This window comes from Rana temporaria, chromosome 7 (genome assembly GCF_905171775.1).
Source record: "Rana temporaria chromosome 7, aRanTem1.1, whole genome shotgun sequence".
NCBI classification, from domain to species: Eukaryota; Metazoa; Chordata; class Amphibia; order Anura; family Ranidae; genus Rana; species Rana temporaria.
Window position 1 is genome coordinate 155,661,450 of NC_053495.1, and position 19,114 is coordinate 155,680,563.

A 19,114-nucleotide genomic window follows, 5' to 3' on the forward strand; every position below is an offset into this window, starting at 1 on the left:
TTTTTTTTTTGGTTTTTTTTTTTTTTTTTTTTTTTTTTTGTTTTTTTTTTTTTTTTTTTTCCCACCCCCTCCAATTAGGCCAGGTGTCCTATATATACTCCTGCCCTTTTCTGCTATCTTGGAAGGATCATTTTGGTACCTCCTAAGTATAGCACACCATCTGCTCTGGTGCTACAGGTAAGTCAGGGCTGCCTATTATGCTACCCTTTCTTTGGCAAACCTTTATTTGGCTCTCTTATTGATAACCTCAATTTTTCTACCATAGAGGGAACCTCTCTGTCTGTAACTGCTGTCATTTACAAAGCCACAGCATTTTGATCAGACAATGCTATCCCCGCTCAGGAAGTTCTCTTTTGACTTATTAAACATATGCTCTACATTTTAAAGGTACTGCTCTCCATATCCTTTTTAATTTTTTTTTAACTGTTTTTCGCTATCCTATCCTGTCATCCCCTGTTAACTGCCGCATAGGCACTTCTATTTTTGCACCTTTCACTCCTCACTACTTTTCCCCTTTTCTTTTTCACAATAAATTTTCGGCGTTTCCACTTATTTTTTCCCTTTTTCTCTTCCCCTCGTTTTCCGTTGATCATTTCATCCCTCTGTTTCTGTTTTTGTCTCTTTTTCTTTTTCTATCTATGATAGACTGTTTTTTATCTCCTTTTTTTTCCTTTTTCCTTTTTTTTTTTTTTCTTCTTTCCCTCTTCCTTTCCCCTTTCTCATCACTCCCTCCCTCCCTCCTCCCTTCCTTAGCTGTTCACCATCACTTCATATCTTTCCCTCACCTTTTTCCCCCCCTTTCCCCCTCTTGTTTCCTTACCTCACACTCCACCCTAATTGCTGTTCAGCCGTTCACTATCGCTTCCATTTTTCCTTCACTTCCTCTTTTTTTCTTTTCGTCCCCCCTCCTTCCTTTTTTGCTATTTCATATTCCACCCCACCTGTTTTGTACCATCCTCTTTCTTTCTTAATTTCCAATCACACTTTCACTTGTTCACAACTTTCACTCCCCATTTTTTCACTCACACCCCTTTTTTCAACCAACTATACACCGCCACTTCCCTCCCCCCCCCTCACTCTCACATTCTTCCTCCCCTTTTTCTTTCTCCCCCCTTTTTTTTTTTTTTTTTTTCTTTTTCCTTCCTTCTCCTCCCTTTTCTTCATCTTGTTCTTTTTTCGTTATTTCCCTTCACATTTGATTTCACTGCACCTCCTTCAGGTATCACTTTTTTCACTATTTCCCTCCTCCTATTTCTTTTTCCTTCCTTTTGTTTCTTCCACATCTTCCTTTGCACTTGATCCTCACTGTATTTCTTTCACTGTTTCACTTTTCACCCGCTCTTGTCACTATTCTTATCCTTTCTTCCCCTCGCTCCCCCATTTAATTTTCTTCTTATTTCTTTGCCCTTGTCACTTTATTTCACTCGCCCCTGTCCTTATTCTTATCCCCTTTTTTTCTTTCTCCTTTCAACCTTCCCTTTCACCTCCCCCCCCCCCCCCTGTCCTTGCTCTCTCTTTCCTCTTCCCCTTCTTTTTTTTTCCCCCTCTTTAGGGAGAACTTTGTTTCTTTATTTTTGAGACATAGTATTTAAAATTTGCAATCTATTACTCCTGAGCATTTATTTCTTATTCTTTTTAAGCCTCATAAGGTTTACTCTGTCAACTTCTACCTTCCACTCCAGAGCCTTAACAACTATATCCCTTAATATACGCCTGTATATGTATGTACAAATATACAATTCAGAGTACCAATGTTGCTATTCTGCTTACAGGCCTCTATTAAACTTCTTCCCTTCTGCCAACAATTCCACACCCCTCCTGGGTTTTTTGCATGGTCTTTCCATCTTTGACCCGGCCCTGTTTGGGGGTGACCCCCTGTGGTGTCGAGCGAGGGGTCTTATTCGGTGTGGAGATCCGATTTATTGCCTGGGTTGTGGATCATCTTTGAGTGGGCGATGTGGTGCTGCTCTACAGGCTCACAGTATTAACACTGAGACACCTTACCAAGGTTAAAAGACAAAAAAAATTCATTTTATTTCATTATTATTGTTTTGTATATAAATATAGAACATACTGTCACTTTTTCATATATTGTTTTCCTATTTCATAGGTTTTTTGTAAAAGTAGACGCAAATTCTAAAAGTGTACCTCCTATTATTTGAATGACTATGAGATGTCTAATCAATATGTGTTCCCTTTTAGTTACACAATTCTCTGAAGAAGACCTTGTAGGTCGAAACGTTCGTTAGATTGTTTATGCTACAATACATATTTTTGGCTGTATAAACACTATTTGTGTACTGTATTGCATATCTATGTAAACGCTGACTGTGTACTTGTCATAGCTCATATTCTATCCACTTTTGCTATTTCATTCTTGCCCAATTTTTTTTGTGAATAAATATAATTTTTTACTACATGGTATTTTATTCTTCTACACTAGCTGCCTAATAACCCTACCTGGGAAAATCCGTTCATCATTCATATCGGGGTGAGCAGCCATTTTTCACTCCACGTTAGTGTCCATGTCCCTTCTATATTCTACAAAGTATTGATTCAGAGAGGCTGAATACAAATGAATGCCTCACTTTTCACAAATTTATTTGTAAAAAATGTTGAAAACCAGTTATCATTTTCCTTCCACTTCACAATTATGTGCCACTTTGTGTTGGTCTATCACATAATCCCAATACACAATACATTTACGTTTTTTGGTTGCAACAAATCTGGAAAATTTGAATACTTTTTCAAGGCAGTGTTCTTACATTTGCTTACTTTGTCGCCTGCTATGTTGCTATGGTTTCCCTTCTACTTCACAATGATGTACCACTTAGGCCAGGTACTCACGAGCAAACATGTACAGTGAAACCGGTCCGTCGGACCGTTTTCACCGTACATGCCTGCCAGAGGGCTTCTGTACGATGGTTGTACTAACCATCGTACAGAAGTCCGCGCGTAAACACTACGCGGGGCGTGTCCGCGTCGTCGCCGCGACGATGACGCGGCGACGTGGGCGGGCCTGCCATTTAAAGGCTTCCACGCATGCGTCAAAGTCATTCGACGCATGCGAGGGACGGCGGGCGCTCGGACATGTACGGTAGGTCTGTACTGACGACCGTACATGTCCGAGCGGGCAGGATTCCAGCGGACGGTTTTAAAACACGTCCAGGAATATTTGCCCGCTGGGAAAAGGCCCGGCGGGCAAATGTTTGCTGGAATTCGGCCCGCTCGCGCCTACACACGACCGAACATGTATGCTGAAACTGGCCCGCGGACCAGTTTCAGCATACATGTTTGGTCGTGTGTACGGGGCCTGAGTATCACATAAAATAAATTAACATTTTGGTTGTACCGTGTTTCCCCGAAAGTAAGTCCTACCCCGAAAGTAAGCCCTATCTGTATTATCTGGTGGGCTGCAATATAAGCCCTACCCCGAAAATAAGCCCCAGTAAATCTCATTAAAAAGCCTTTTTAAATGTTGGCTAGTGTCTCCGTATGCTGCTGTGTTCATAACAAAGTTTACACCCACCGCTGACCTCTTCTCTCCTCCCGGATGATGTCTGCTGCCGCTTCCTGTGCACGTCAGCCGGGATCTCGGCTATTCTCTTTCCTCCCACCAGATGTCGTCTTCAGCGCACTGACGTCAGTGGCAATCTTGGATCTTCTTTTTCTTCCTCTCCTCCCGCTGACGTCTGTGCCCCCTCCCACTTTAGTGCACGGAGCGGGCTGACGTCACCACAATCATGGTACTTCTCTTCTCATCACCTCAGAGGAATAAAAGGGGTTAAACAGGTACTTTTTTTTATAAAATTGCACTGAACCTCATACTGTACCAGTAAAACATTACAATCGTTTCATGATGATGTAAAAAACGGACTCCTGACCTGACAATGGGGGGTGGGGGGGACTTGATTGGAAGACAGAGGACACAGAATTTTTAGATTTAAACCGTTTTTTTAGAAAATAGAGAGTGATAAATGACACCACACAAACACTGTGCTGTCTATTACGTATGCTTTAAAGGAACAGGATTTTTTTTAAAGCAACAACCAGCCAGACAGACTTGAGACCTTTTGCGCACTTTATGTAGTATTAATACAGTACGGTATTTTGATCCCCAGACAAGATGAGTTCAAAGAGAAAGAGCTATTCCGTCGAGTACAAGAAAGGAATCGTGGAGGACTCCCACAGCAAGAATATTACCGCTTTCTCCAAAGAGATAAAGTTACAGTAGGTGACCGCGATATTGTGTCAATCTCGCTCCCTTTCTCGGCAAGATTGACCACCTACGAGCCCCATCGCGGGAGCCAGTGCCGAGCCGGCTTGCCGCGATGGGGAAAATGCCATCATAGAAGCGACGGGGATCTGACTTGGATTCCCACCAATTCTAGCCGAGGCGTTTGGTATGAAAGATGAGGAGGAACTCCACGCCAAATTTTTAATTAAAAAACGGCATGGGTTCCCCCCCAGGGGCATACCAGGCCCTTAGGTCTGGTATGGGTTGCGAGGAGAACCCCCCACGCCAAAAAACTGGTGTGGGGGTCCCCCCACAATCCATACCAGACACGTATCCAAAGCACGCCGCCCGGCCGGTCAGGAAAGGAGTGGGGACGAGCGAGCGCCCCCCCCTCCTGAGCCGTACCAGACCACATGCCCTCAACATGGGGGGGTTGGGTGCCCTGGGGCAGGGGGGCAAACTGCGGCCCCCCACCCCAGAGCACCCTGTCCCCATGTTGATAAGGACAGGGCCTCTTCCCACAACCCTGGCCATTGGTTGTCAGGGTCTGCGGGCGGGGGGCTTATCGGAATCTGGGAGCCCCCTTTAATAAGTTTAATGAAGTTGTTAAACGTGCACTTGGATTCAAGTTCTTTGTTGATGGCATAGAGTTTTCTAAATACAAACTCTCCAACATGATTGCGACAATTGATCAGAGGGGAGCCTCCTCAATCTACGTTCCCTCCACTGGTTATGAAAGTGCACGTGTTACTTGTGTTTTTTCAATTCGTCTGGATGGAACAAAAGCCACACCTCTAATCATCGCAAAGGGCAAGAAAGATAAGATTGAATGTGTTTCAGGCATTTATGTTCTTGAAACAGAAAAAGCCTGGTGCACACAAGCAAGAGATGACATGACTGTATTTGAATAAATGTTGTTTAGGGAGAGCTACCGTATATTGCTGTACATGAGAGATTAGACCCAATGGTTCAAAGGGAAATGGAGATGACTGCATTTGAATAAATGTTGTTTAATGTACATACCGTTATATAATAAATAAGCCCTACCCTGAAAATAAGCCCAAGTGTGTTGTTTGTGATTAAAATTAATAAAAGACCGGGTCTTATTTTCGGGGAAACACGGTAACATGACAAAATGTGGAACATTTCAAGGGGTACAAATACTTTTTCAAATCACTGTACGTGTCACAAAGTTCTCAGTGGGTGAAGCTGGTAAAAGAACAATATGACATTTTACTTGAAATGCGTAAGGACAAATGCCTAGGGTGTTTATTTAGTAGTGTGTACAGTACACATTAAGGTTACAGGAACCACAAAGAAGGATTTGGGATTGAAGATTAAGCAAGCTGTTGATATTTCCTGGTTCCATTTGGCAGATTCAATAGAACATACATACCCCTTAAAACTCGCTAGAGAACTTGAGTTTAAACAGGAGGCAAAACAAGATTTACTGTGCAAGTTTACCCTAAAACTTACTGTGCCCAGAAAATATATGAATGCTTGACTATTTGTACTGCTTTCAGGGAACCAATAAATAATGGAGATATGCGTAATAAATACAAAGTGTAGGATGGGTATAGAGCTTCAATCTTTCAGAATCCCAACTACCCAAACACTGTATGCAGGCTTTCCCACTAGGGATGAGACGAACACCCCCCGGTTCGGTTCGCAGCAGAACATGTGAACAGGCAAAAAATTTGTGTGAACACTGTTAAAGTCTATGGGACATGAACATGAAAAATCAAAAGTGCTCATTTTAAATGTTTATAATGAAGTTATTGCCATAAAAAGTGTATGGGGACCCGGGTCCTCTCCCAGGGGACATGTCCCAATGAAAAAAAAAGTTTTAACGTCAGTTTTTTCAGGAACAGTGATTTTTAACCCCTTGCGAACCGCTGCACAACATTATACGTCGGCAGAATTGCACGACTGGGCATATGACGTCCTTGGCTTTGAGCAGGGATATCTGAATGATGCCTGCAGCTACAGTCTTTTTCAGCAGGCGATTCCCTACACCATAAGAACAATCATAGCGGCTGTTCAGGCACTTCATCGTTCTTATGGAAGGTGAGAGGGGATGTCCCCCCTCCCGCCACCCTCCGGTGCTTCTACTGACACACTGCTGCCATCAGTGAATCAGAGACAGGATCTGTCGGCTCCAGATGTTTACCATAGAGATTTCCAGTGGACTAGATGGTCGCCAGAGTCTCTATGATCGTTCAGAGCCTCTGCATTCAAACAAATAGCGCCGCCTCAGCTGGAAAGCCAGGATTGTTTTTTTTTTTTGGGGGGGGGGGATTTCAGACTTCCCAGCCTAGAGGTGAGATGTGGGGTCTTATTGACCCCATATCTCACTGTAAAGAGGACCTGTCATGCAATATTCTTAATACAAGGGATGTTTACATTCCTTGTAATAGGTATAAAAGTAAACAAGTAAACAATAATATATATTTTTTAAAGTGTCTAACAATAAAAGTTAAATCAGCAATAAAAAAAAGCAGCACACAGGAAAGGCTCCACAGAGGATGTCATCCTTTCCTCTTCCCCCGGTTGTTTTTTACACTGGATGCTAAGAATGTAGCTACTTCTTCCTCTGGACGAACATTTGGGCAGAGATTGCAATCTGTTTTTCTGTCCAATTTGTGCACCAGATCTACATTTTTCTATCTGTGGCATTAAGAGGCCTGACTACATTGGAGGAATCTTCTTCCCTCTCCCCTTTCCTTCTGCTTACCAGCAGACTGTGTCTGGTTTAACCCTCTGCTGCTGTAAAAAACGAGCACTAAAATATCCAGCTGGCTGTCTGGGTCATACACATAAACATACAGCCACAATGTTGGTACTCAGGTCCGTGTTCATCTTTTAAATATGACCCGTCTACCTCCATGCTCCTGATGAAGCGTTTTTACGCGAAATATGTTGAGCAAAGCAAGAACTAACACCCTGCATATTGGACCCACGTCTAAAGATACACACCATATATTTTTTTTTATTGTTTGATGTTTATGTATTCTCATGGTTTGAGCGTACTTACATTATTATAAGGTTCTGGAAGTGTTATTGAAATAACCGCTGGGTTCCTATGCTGATGTAATATTGTATTATGAGTTTAGAAACATTTTTAAAGGTGGGGGATAGAGAGTGCCTTCCCTTCCTGAAATGTACCAGGCCACATGCCCTCAACATGGGGATGGTGCTTTGGGGTCCCCCAAAACACCTTGTCCCCATGTTTATGGGGACAAGGGCCTCTTCCCCACAACCCTTGCCCAGTGGTTGTGGGGTTCTATGGGCAGGGGGGCTTATTGGAATCTGAAAGCCCCCTTAAACAAGGCCCCCAGATCCCGCCCCCCTATGTGAATGGGTATCGGGTACATTGTATCACTACTCATTCACAAAAAAAGTGTCAAAAAAGTAAAAATGACAGGAGACAGTTTTTGAAAGTCCTTTATTAAAAATAAGTGTCCCACAATGTAAATCCATCCTCAATCACAGTACGAATGGGCCGTTTGCAGCCTTTTTGCGATGACAGCTGTTGTATAGCTGAGAGAGGGCCAACCAGTGACATAACCGGGTGATCCTGCCCCCTTATGACATGTGACATCATAGGGGGTGGGGTAAAAGGATGAAGTCTGTGGAATGCCTCCCATGGAGACAGAGTTTTTCATTTTTTTTTTCTCTGGACCATCGGACGCCATGATTGAAGATGATTTACATTGCGGGACACTTTTTTTTTCAAATAAAGGAATTGTCCAAAACTGTCATTTTTTGGGGTTAACGAGTAGGGGTACAATGTACCGATACCCATTCACATGGGGGGCGGGAACTGGAGGGATCCCTATGCCATTTAAAAAAATAAAGACCTGAAGGGCCTGGTAATGGACTGGGGGGAGCTTACATCATTTTTTAAAATTATTTTTATTCATATTGCCGGTATCTGGCAATAAATTACAGCCGCGAGTTTTAAATTACATTTTATTCCTTTAGAAATTGAATCTTGCTGCTCTCATTCATTTCGCTATGTACAGCCGCTATATAAGCAGTCTTACTTAGTGTGGGGCGTAGACTTAGCCCCCTGAGCCATGATTGGCTCTCACAGCAGAGCGCACTGTGATTGGTCAAAGCATGCAGGTTAGGTGTATGCTTTGGCCTATCAGCAGTGCATTTTGGGGCGTTCCGCTGGCGCTCAAATTTCCTGTGAACGCCCCATAGTGTTCTAAATTTGACTAAACTAAAGTTTCTGCACCAATTCGAAAAGAGTTGGAGGTAATATGTAGAGCTAAGGCCCAAACATCTTTTTACTTCCTCTTTAAACTTGCTGAATTTGCTCTACTAAGTAGGGCGACCATACATCCCTGGTTTCCAGGGACAATCCCCGGATTGAGGACACTGTCCCTGGATCAAGTTTTGCCTCCGGATAGGATTTGAACAGGGGCAATTTCAAAGACAGTCAGTGCAGAATTATTCTGAATTACACACCCCTGCTCCGCCGCTCCTACTAGCTTAGGGCAGTGTTGCCAACCATCAGTAATTTTACTGACAGCCAGTAAAAAATGGGCATTTTTCTCGTGGGAGTAAATGCCAGTGACAGGAAAACGTTGCCAGTAAAAAATATGGCTGTGACACTCATAACTGCGCATGCACAGATTTGGTCCAGAGCCGGCCAAGACCATTCGAGTGCCTGCTACAGTGCGTACGGGCGGCACCAGCGGGGAGAGGGTCTGTTATGGTGCATTGCAAGGGAGCCAAGTGGTGCCTGCCCATTCTAAATTCTTGCCCTCATGAATCCTGACCCTAAACTACTTACTATATCGAAAATAAAATAAGAAATATGTTTTTTGCCTTAATACCTACCTTAAATCACATTGCTAATTGCATACTGTACTAGTTTGTAGCCTAAATACTAACATTTGCACTTAAAACTGTAGTTTTGTAACTTTTGGAAATGCCAGTAAAAACTTGGCTGTGCCAGACAATTTTGGGTGTTGTGTCAATAAATTTAAATATGGTAGGTTGGCAACACTGGCTTAGGGGGGTGTATTTTTTTTTTCAGTTAGCTGTGCCCCTTTTTTTGATGATGATGTGCTGGTTGGAGCGGAGGGAATATTTCTTCAGTTTCGGGTGCATGCCCATTCAGCTCCGCTCGCATGTTCTTCTGCCTTGGCTCAAGTCCCGGCCAGCCGCCTACCTGCATATCTACTTGCCTTCCCAGGCGGAGTGATCTTCCTCCGCTCCCCACCCAGTAGTAGCCAGGGCCTGGAGAATAAGACTTAAAGCGGAGTTCCGGCCACAAATTGAAAAAAAAAAACGTTTTAAATATAAATACCCCTGTAATACACAAGCTGAATGTATTCTACTACAGTTAGTCTGTAAACTAAGGTCCGTTTTGTTAGGTTGTTACAGCATTTAGACACTTTATAAAATAGAAATTGACTGGGGCCATCTTAAGTGTGGGCATCATGAAGCCAGACTGTATGACTTCCTGGATTTCAGCCTCGCACATGCTCAGTGTTGTACAAGCAGTGTAATGGTTTCAGATCAGGTTTCAATAGCAAGGGGAGTGTCAGAGGAAGTTACCGCCCCTTATCTATGCAAACCTCTCCTCCCCTCCCCTCCTTCCAGGAACCAGTAAATATAATAAATAATTTGTTCCTGTGCAGATATATCTACATAACAAGATGATATATATATCTTGTTATATATGTGGTGTGTATACATATACCAGACATGTGCACTGTCAATAAATTCATTTTGTTAGTGCGGTGATGTTAGTGCGGTGATGTCAGTGCGGTGACGTCAGTGCGGTGACGTCAGTGCGGTGACGTCAGTGCGGTGATGTTAGTGCGGTGATGTTAGTGTGGTGATGTTAGTGCGGTGATGTTAGTGCGGTGGTGATGTTAGTAGTGCGGTGATGTTAGTGCGGTGATGTTAGTGCGGTGATGTTAGTGCGGTGGTGATGTTAGTGCGGTGACATTAGTGCGGTGACGTTAGTGCGGTGATGTTAGTGCGGTGATGTTAGTGCGGTGGTGATGTTAGTGCGGTGGTGATGTTAGTGCGGTGGTGATGTTAGTGCGGTGATGTTAGTGCGGTGACGTCAGTGCGGTGACATTGGTGCGGTGATGTTAGTGCGGTGATGTTAGTGCGGTGATGTTAGTGCGGTGATGTTAGTGCGGTGATGTTAGTGCGGTGACATCGGTGCGGTGATGTTAGTGCGGTGATGTTAGTGCGGTGATGTTAGTGCAGTGACATTAGTGCGGTGACGTCAGTGCGGTGATGTTAGTGCGGTGACATTGGTGCGGTGATGTTAGTGCGGTGATGTTAGTGCGGTGGTGATGTTAGTGCGGTGATGTTAGTGCGGTGATGTTAGTGCGGTGACATTGGTGCGGTGATGTTAGTGCGGTGATGTTAGTGCGGTGGTGATGTTAGTGCGGTGATGTTAGTGCGGTGATGTTAGTGCGGTGACGTCAGTGCGGTGACATTGGTGCGGTGATGTTAGTGCGGTGATGTTAGTGCGGTGATGTTAGTGCGGTGACGTCAGTGCGGTGACATTGGTGCGGTGATGTTAGTGCGGTGATGTTAGTGCGGTGATGTTAGTGCGGTGATGTTAGTGCGGTGACATTGGTGCGGTGATGTTAGTGCGGTGATGTTAGTGCGGTGGTGATGTTAGTGCGGTGATGTTAGTGCGGTGACATTGGTGCGGTGATGTTAGTGCGGTGATGTTAGTGCGGTGGTGATGTTAGTGCGGTGATGTTAGTGCGGTGATGTTAGTGCGGTGATGTTAGTGCGGTGACGTCAGTGCGGTGACATTGGTGCGGTGATGTTAGTGTGGTGATGTTAGTGCGGTGATGTTAGTGCGGTGACGTCAGTGCGGTGACATTGGTGCGGTGATGTTAGTGCGGTGATGTTAGTGCGGTGATGTTAGTGCGGTGACGTCAGTGCGGTGACGTCAGTGCGGTGATGTTAGTGCGGTGACATTGGTGCGGTGATGTTAGTGCGGTGATGTTAGTGCGGTGGTGATGTTAGTGCGGTGATGTTAGTGCGGTGATGTTAGTGCGGTGGTGATGTTAGTGCGGTGATGTTAGTGCGGTGATGTTAGTGCGGTGATGTTAGTGCGGTGACATTGGTGCGGTGATGTTAGTGCGGTGGTGATGTTAGTGCGGTGATGTTAGTGCGGTGATGTTAGTGCGGTGATGTTAGTGCGGTGATGTTAGTGCAGTGACAACATTAGTGCCCAGTGCAGAGTGGGGGGAGGTACAGATGATCAGGCATACAGAGCGGATCTCTGATTGGTCTGTATGTGAGTACAGTGATCATAGTACAGCCCCGCCTCCCTGCACTAGACTTGTAACACACAGTGCAGAGCTCTGTTTCTATGTACAGGGAGGCGGGGCTGTACAGGGAGGCGGGGCTGTACAGGGAGGCGGGGCTGTACTATGCACGGTGCTCTCACATACAGATCTGACAGAGATTCGCTCTCTCTGCCTGATGATCTGTATGTCCTTTCCCCCGGAGACAGACTGCAGATGGGCGGGTGGTGGAGGGAGGAGGACGGGGGCGGCAGTGACGGCGGTGACGGACGGGTGGAGGAGCTAGGACGGGGCGGTGCTAGGACGGGGGCGGTGCTAGGACGGGTGGAGGAGCTAGGACGGGGGAGGAGTTGGAGAGGGAGAAGAGGAAGGACACCACCTATATGGGCGGCACTGCCCTCCCTCCCTCCCGCCCCCCGGGATGTTCATCCACGGCTGCGATGTTCAGCCCAGCCTGGGGATGAGAACACACATATCCCAGGAGGCATAGCAGCGCTGGATGCGGCGGGGGGGGGGGCCATTCCGCCGCGGCGGGGGAATAAGACACTCACAGATAAAAACGTGAGTTTTTAAAAGACAAAAACAAAACATCCCAAATGTATTTAAGGGGGCAGTGTAAAAACGAATGCAAAGAAGTTGTAAAATAGGGTGGAACTCCGCTTTAACAGGCTGTGAGGCAGGTGGTGGCGGGCAGAGAGTTGCTGCGGTGTTTCATATGCAGAGAACAGACTGATGGGACCGTAGTCATAACTTTTTAAGAACTACTAAAATATTTCAATCGATAAATAAATAAATAATACTTCAACAAATACCTGTGGTTTGAAATGGCCGTGGCCTTTATTTATAGGTATAAATAAAATTGATTATATCAAAATTCTTAAATCGAAATTAAATAATCCACTTAAGTATATTAAAATCAACTTTTCAATAACATATATAACCAAATTATATATATATATATATATATATATATATATATATATATATATATATATATATATATATAGCATTACCCTCATTGGAGCTGCTGGATTTTTGGGTGGCATGTTAACTCGCGGCTCCTCCGAATTCTCTAGGGGTGAGTGAGTGATGTGTATGTGCATTAACAGAAGTAAAGGAATGTCCACGACAGGTGCTCTTTTGCAGTGCTCTTTATTACCCAGCCGGGTAAAAACAATAAAACTTGCGGTGAGGAAAGTAAAGCTGAAGAAGATAGGAGAATAGCAGATTCAGGCGTAATAATAGGAAACAGTCCTACTCCCAAAAGTAACACTTCTCTTCACCACTCCCGCCGGAGTGGGTTTAGTGTATCCGGTGTAATGTTGGGGTTATTTAGAATCTGTGTAGAGCATACCAGTGAGCAGAGTCCACGCCAGTTGTGCTTTTTAGGCTGCATTCACACCTGAGCGTCAGTAGTTTTTTCCAGGGTTTTGTCGCGTATTCATGCTTATTTGCGCGTTTGCATACAGCGTCGTCCGACGTTTTTGTACTTCAATGTTTTTTATTTTAGCCAATAGGAAAAATTATCATCTTTTCATCACTTGTTGCTATGTTGGTCGATTTTTTTTTAATCTTCTGCCTGGGTAAAAAGTTCTATTGATTAAAGCGACGAAACGCCTGTAGCAAACGCTCGTTGTCGCGATAGTAGCTTGAATCAAGCGTTTCCATTACTTTCTATTGACATGGCAAAACTGGGCTGTATGCAGAGCACATCACCATTTTGCCCTGTGCTATTAAGCACAGAATCCGTCTCAATGAAATAACACATATTTAAAGCTAAGTAAATTCACTCGCCATTCATTCTCTGCCCATCCATACAAGTCAAGAGACCTCACACCAGCTTGTTCTCAAGTCACTGTCATCACCATCATCATTGCCCTTCATGGCTCAGCACAGCTCATTTTATTTACCCAAACAGGAAGTGCTCACTGCACCAGTTAATCACCTCCCCATGGGAGTGGTCATCACAGGATGTCCCCTTGACACAGCAAACACCATATAAGGACATTCCTTCTGACAGGAAATCCCATAGAATACATGAATAAAATATAATACAATGAATACAATACAATGAATACAAATACATACAATGCTGGCTAAAGTCTTATGGGCGTGTCTGAGTCAGGGAGTGCCCCCTTGCCTCCAGAAACAATCATAAGCTCTTCTATTAATCGCTAATAGAATCCTGAATCTGCACCATTCCATAGAATAATGCATATCCACATTATACCCTTATTAAGGTGGTATGGAGGCTATCTACAGGCGTACTCTACGAATCCGAAGCCATGCTGATCAGACAAGACCCAGATGAGAACGCACATCTGTCCATAACTCGTGTGCTTGCGGAGTGAGCGCACCCCCTCCTCAACGATCGTCTGTGCTAAATGCACAGAGGGCCCCTCGTCGGCGGACATATGCCCACGCCGCAAACATCACACTCCAACCTCAAGACATTTTCTACTACCAGACGAGATTCAACCAGCCTCAGACTGCCCCAGTCAGTTCTATTTAGAGCAGGCTGCGGAAGTACTAAGACTGGGTGCCATTAAGACAATACATCTTCAAATTTCCACCACACTATGGGAAATGTAAACGCTCAAAAACGACCAAACCGCCCGATACGCGCGACAAAAAAGAGTCCGGAACTTGTTTGAGCTTCAGTCGTTCGGCGTCAGGCGTATTGGCGTGGAGATGTGAACCATCTCCATAGGGAATAATGTATTTTTTCCCCTCTAGCGTATTTGAGCGTTGCGCTTCAGGCGACAAAACCCTTAGGTGGGAATGCAGCCTTAAGGGTTTGTTGACCCACTTTTATTAAAAGAAAGAACAACGTCCATCCAGAATTTCCCACGCAGGGGGTTTCAAGTTGCTACAGCAATAAAGAAATAGTCAACCAAAAATGCCGAGCCACCTGGCTCTCTTCAGAAATACAGCCCCTTAGGCTTACACTTCAGCCCTCTTGGCCACGTACCAAAGTACCTGTACAAATCACTGTACCTTCTCTCAGCTTCTGTGCTGCTCAGCCCACAGCTTTGGGTCCTCTGTCTATACCATGCAGACATGCATGCGTCTCCCTTGCTTGCCTGGACTCCTCGGGAGGGTGGAGTCCAGAACACTGGTCCTGACTCCACTATAAGCCCAGGAACCACCTGTTCAATCAACCAGCCAGACTCCTGGCTGTTTCCAAAACCCGGTCCCAGGATTGGAGATTCCATCCCACCCATGTCACTATAGAATCTCCGGACAAATATAGGAATAAGTCTCTGCCACAGATCCTCCTTGGTGAACTTGAACTTGGGAGAAAGTCTCTGCCACAGACCCCTCTCAAAGAGCCTCAGAAGTTACCTCTGCCACAGGTCCCTTCTGGGTAGAATTCTCTAAGATATGCCTCCTTGGTTGAGTTGCGTCTGGATCTCCTTCAACTTGTCGCCCAGGTACCGACTGACAGGTGATCAGTCCCGCAGTGTCCAGCTACCTGTGATCCCCGGTGGTTTTGTCCAGGCCCTATTGGACCGCCAGTCTCTCAATGGCGCTCCTCAGATGGACTCCCCACCGAACAGCACCCAGCTTGGGATCTTCAAAAGAGGGACCCAGTCACTCACTGGTTCAGATGCTTCGGGCCAACATGGTCCCAGAACCAGGAACACCACGTGGCACGCATGCCCCGGCCAGGTAGGCCAAAGCGCCGGGGCGCCGTGATGTGGCCACCCTAAAGGTGGGTGCCACACTGGACGAAGAAGAACCCAGAACCAATGGCGTCTGTCCCATAAATACCCCTCCCCAGCATTCATAGCAAGGACAAACCCTCGTGATTGGCTGCTGGGAAGAGCACCCAAACCTCGACTCCACTGCTGCCACCTGCAGTGCTGGGGTTGGAAGAACACCCCAGCAAAGCAGAATGGGCTCACAGCACAGCCAAGCTGAGACAGAGACCGCAATTTGCTAACAACAATATGGATCAGAGTTTAACTACACTCTGATCTATACTTAAATTTGAATAGCAACAGTACTATAAAGTACATGGGGGCTATATATATATATATATATATATATATATATATATATATATATATATAAAGTTAGCTTAGACATTTAAGCTCAAGCTAAACTTAAAACATGAAATATAACATCCCCTTCCAAAGAAGGGATTAAAACCTCACAAAAAAAAGGCCACGACAGGGAGGGAGGATGGGATGTGCTCCTCTTCAAATCTTCTCCGTCTTCTGCCCACTGATGACGCATCCTCTTTATTTATATAGGGTGCTAGAGGACCATTGTTTGGGGCAACTGTCAACATTGCTGAACCAATTATAGGCAAGTATTTTTTTTTTTAATAGAACGTTATTTTTATTTTTTTTTAGGTATGACACAGTCCCATAGGTGGTGGGGCGGGGACATTTCATTGTGCTTAAACTTTGTGTGTTTGAACAGTTGTTTGCCAAAAAGCATCCCACTAACTGGCCTTCCTACCCCACCCTAAACACGTACCTGAGTCATGTCAGTGATCCAGCTCTGTGTCAGCCTCAGCTCACTTCCTGCTCTGACAGGAGACAGAAGCAGGAGCCTAATGCCCGTACACACAATCCGAATATCGTACGAAAAATGTCATCCGAGGAAGAATCGTACGATAATCGGATCTTTAGTACAGAGCATTCGAGAGGCGATCATGACAGTTCATCTGATATTATTTTATCGGACAAGCACGAAAATATTTCTAGTACGGTACCAGATCATACGATTTTCGTTTAGTCAGTACAGTTGTCGTCCGAAAATACAATACAAATACATTACAACGCATGACATCACTTCCAATTTTTTTTTCTGTCGTACAAGAATTTGTAACTTTTACAACCTATTTAATTTCTACTTGTGACTATTAAGCGAAAAAAGTCGTACGATCTGTCGTACGATATTCGGATCGTGTGTACGGGGCAATAGTCTGTCAGTAAAATCCTATAAGGAATACAGTACAGGGAGTGGATGAGCCACGCTGTGTGTTTATATAGACTATGGAAGCAACCTTAGGTAGAAGGAGTGGAGAACACCAGTGAGTGACTCCACAAGAGGTAAGGGACCACTCTATGTGATAACATTGCACAGAGCAGTTAGGTGTAACCTTGTTTGTATTAGAAAAAATTGATCCATTGATAACCTTGCCCATCTGCCTTGTTTACAGAGGCAGATCACCGTTCTGCCCCTCTGGGGAATAATCACGGTTGGCTGGTGAACATTGGGTCCACTGGACCTGCTGATTGGCTCCCCCTCTGTCCCTCCTGCCTCAGGTGGCGCACACATGCCCCCAGTATCTATTGCACAAAATGACGTACAGGTACGTGATTTCTCGCAATAGAGCTGCCCTGTCACAGTATATATGAAGGTAGGTGGTCCTTGACCAGTTAAGGACTGCCGCACTACTAAATACGTTAGCAGAATGGCACGGCTGGGCATATGGACGTACAGGTACATCCCCTTTAAGAAGCCCAGCCGTGGGTCACGCGCTCACGACCCGGTCCTGAGCTCCGTGACTGCGATCGGGTCACAGAGCTGAAGAACGGGGAGAGGTAAGTGTAAACAAACCTCTCCCGTGCTTCCTAGTGAGCCTGTCACTGATCGTCTGTTCCCTGTCATAGGGAATGACGATCAGTGACGTCACACGCTCAGCCACGCCCCCCTACAGTAAGAAACACACATTAGGGAACACTTAACCCCTTTAGTGCCCCCTACAGGTTAACCCCTTCACTGACATTTTCATTTTCATTTCCAAAATAGTGTCAAAAGTGTCCGATGTGTCCGCCATAATGTCGCAGTCACAATAAAAATCGCTAATAGCCACCATTACTAGTTAAAAATTAATTAATAAAAATGCCATAAAACTATCCCCTATTTTGTAAACGCTATAACTTTTGCACAAACCAATCAAACGCTTATTGCATTTTTTTTTTTTACCAAAAATATGTAGAAGAATACGTATCGACCTAAACTGAGGAAAACATTTTTTTTTATATATATATTTTTGGGGGATATTTATTATAGCAAAAAGTAAAAAATACAGATTTTTTTCAAAATCTATTTTTGTTTATAGAGCAAAAAATAAAAAAAATCGCAGAGGTGATCAAATACCACCAAAAGAAAGCTCTATTTGTGGGTAAAAAAGGATGTAAATTTTGTTTGGGAGCCACGTCGCGGGACCGCACAATTGTAAGTTAAAGCAACGCAGTGCCGAATCGCAAAAAGGGGCCTGGTCCTTTAGCTGCATAATGGTTGGGGGCTTAAGTGGTTAAGGAATCCTTCCCATTCAAATGGAATATGAAGGCTATTAAATATTTGGACATATATAAATGTCCAATTTAACACAATTGTATATGGAAAACTATGTCCCTTTACTTCATAGGATTAATAGAGATATAGAATGGGTTGAGATAAAGCCATATTCTCATGGTTAGGTAGAATTAATATTACAAAAATGAAAATGCTACCAAATGAATGTGCTATCAAGTTTTTTTTTTTTTTTTTCCTGCAGATGGTGCCTATTGCGCTTTCAAATATTTTTTCCCTTTATGCTGCAGATTTTTACAACTTTTGTGTGGAGAAAAGCTAAACCCAGATTAGCATATCAAACATTTATGAAGACTAAACTACAGTAGAATCTGGGTAAGGTTGAGGAGACTAAGGCAGGCTTTAAGATAGACGCTGTCCCATGAGTTCCAGGGGTATACCGAGGCCTGAAATACTACCCCTCCCCTCACTTTTCAAAGTTTAAAAATGTTGGACATTATAAAACACAAGGACTAATATCCCCAGGTATGAAAAGGGAAGAGAAGTTTGGACTTTAAATTAGATAAATGAGACTTGTGACACACAGAGGTAAAATTGCACAATGGTACATAAGCTTTTATTTGTAAGGAGAGAAATCCCAACTTCTCTCCCCTTTTCATATTATTAGGGATGGAAATTCATGTTCTGTTGACCATGTGCCTCATTAAACCCCCCAAAAAACCTCTTCTTACAAATATCCCCAGGTATATCTCCTCTTCTCCCATTGGGGGACTTTTAAGGATTCCCTCTGATGTATGCTGGGAAATTATGCATGTTAGGGGAACTTAGAGAGGTTTATGGACAATTATCTTTTTGCCTTGTTACACCAACAGTTACATCATTTTATTGCCCCGCACCTAAGGGGATTTAGCATGGCAGCTGTGACAGACTCACCCAGGACATCCCTGAACCATCCAATGTCTAAAATCATCCTATGTCCACTAGGGGCATAGGATGACTTAGAAATTATATCTTGGACTACCTGAGATGGGAGTATTATATAATTTTTATCCACAATATATTCCAGAACTATTTACTGGTTGTTGATTCTGAACTCAACGGGTTAATTTACGTACACTCTGTACGTAACATCCTCCTGAGACCTGCAGTTCGGCGCCAAATTCAAAGAGTAAATAAGCAAAGTATAGATACAGTACTATATCAAATAATTACACATCCCCTTTGTCCCTAGTGGTTTGTCCAGTGTCCTGCATGCAGTTTTATATTATAAATACTGTTCTTTCTGCCTGAAAACTGG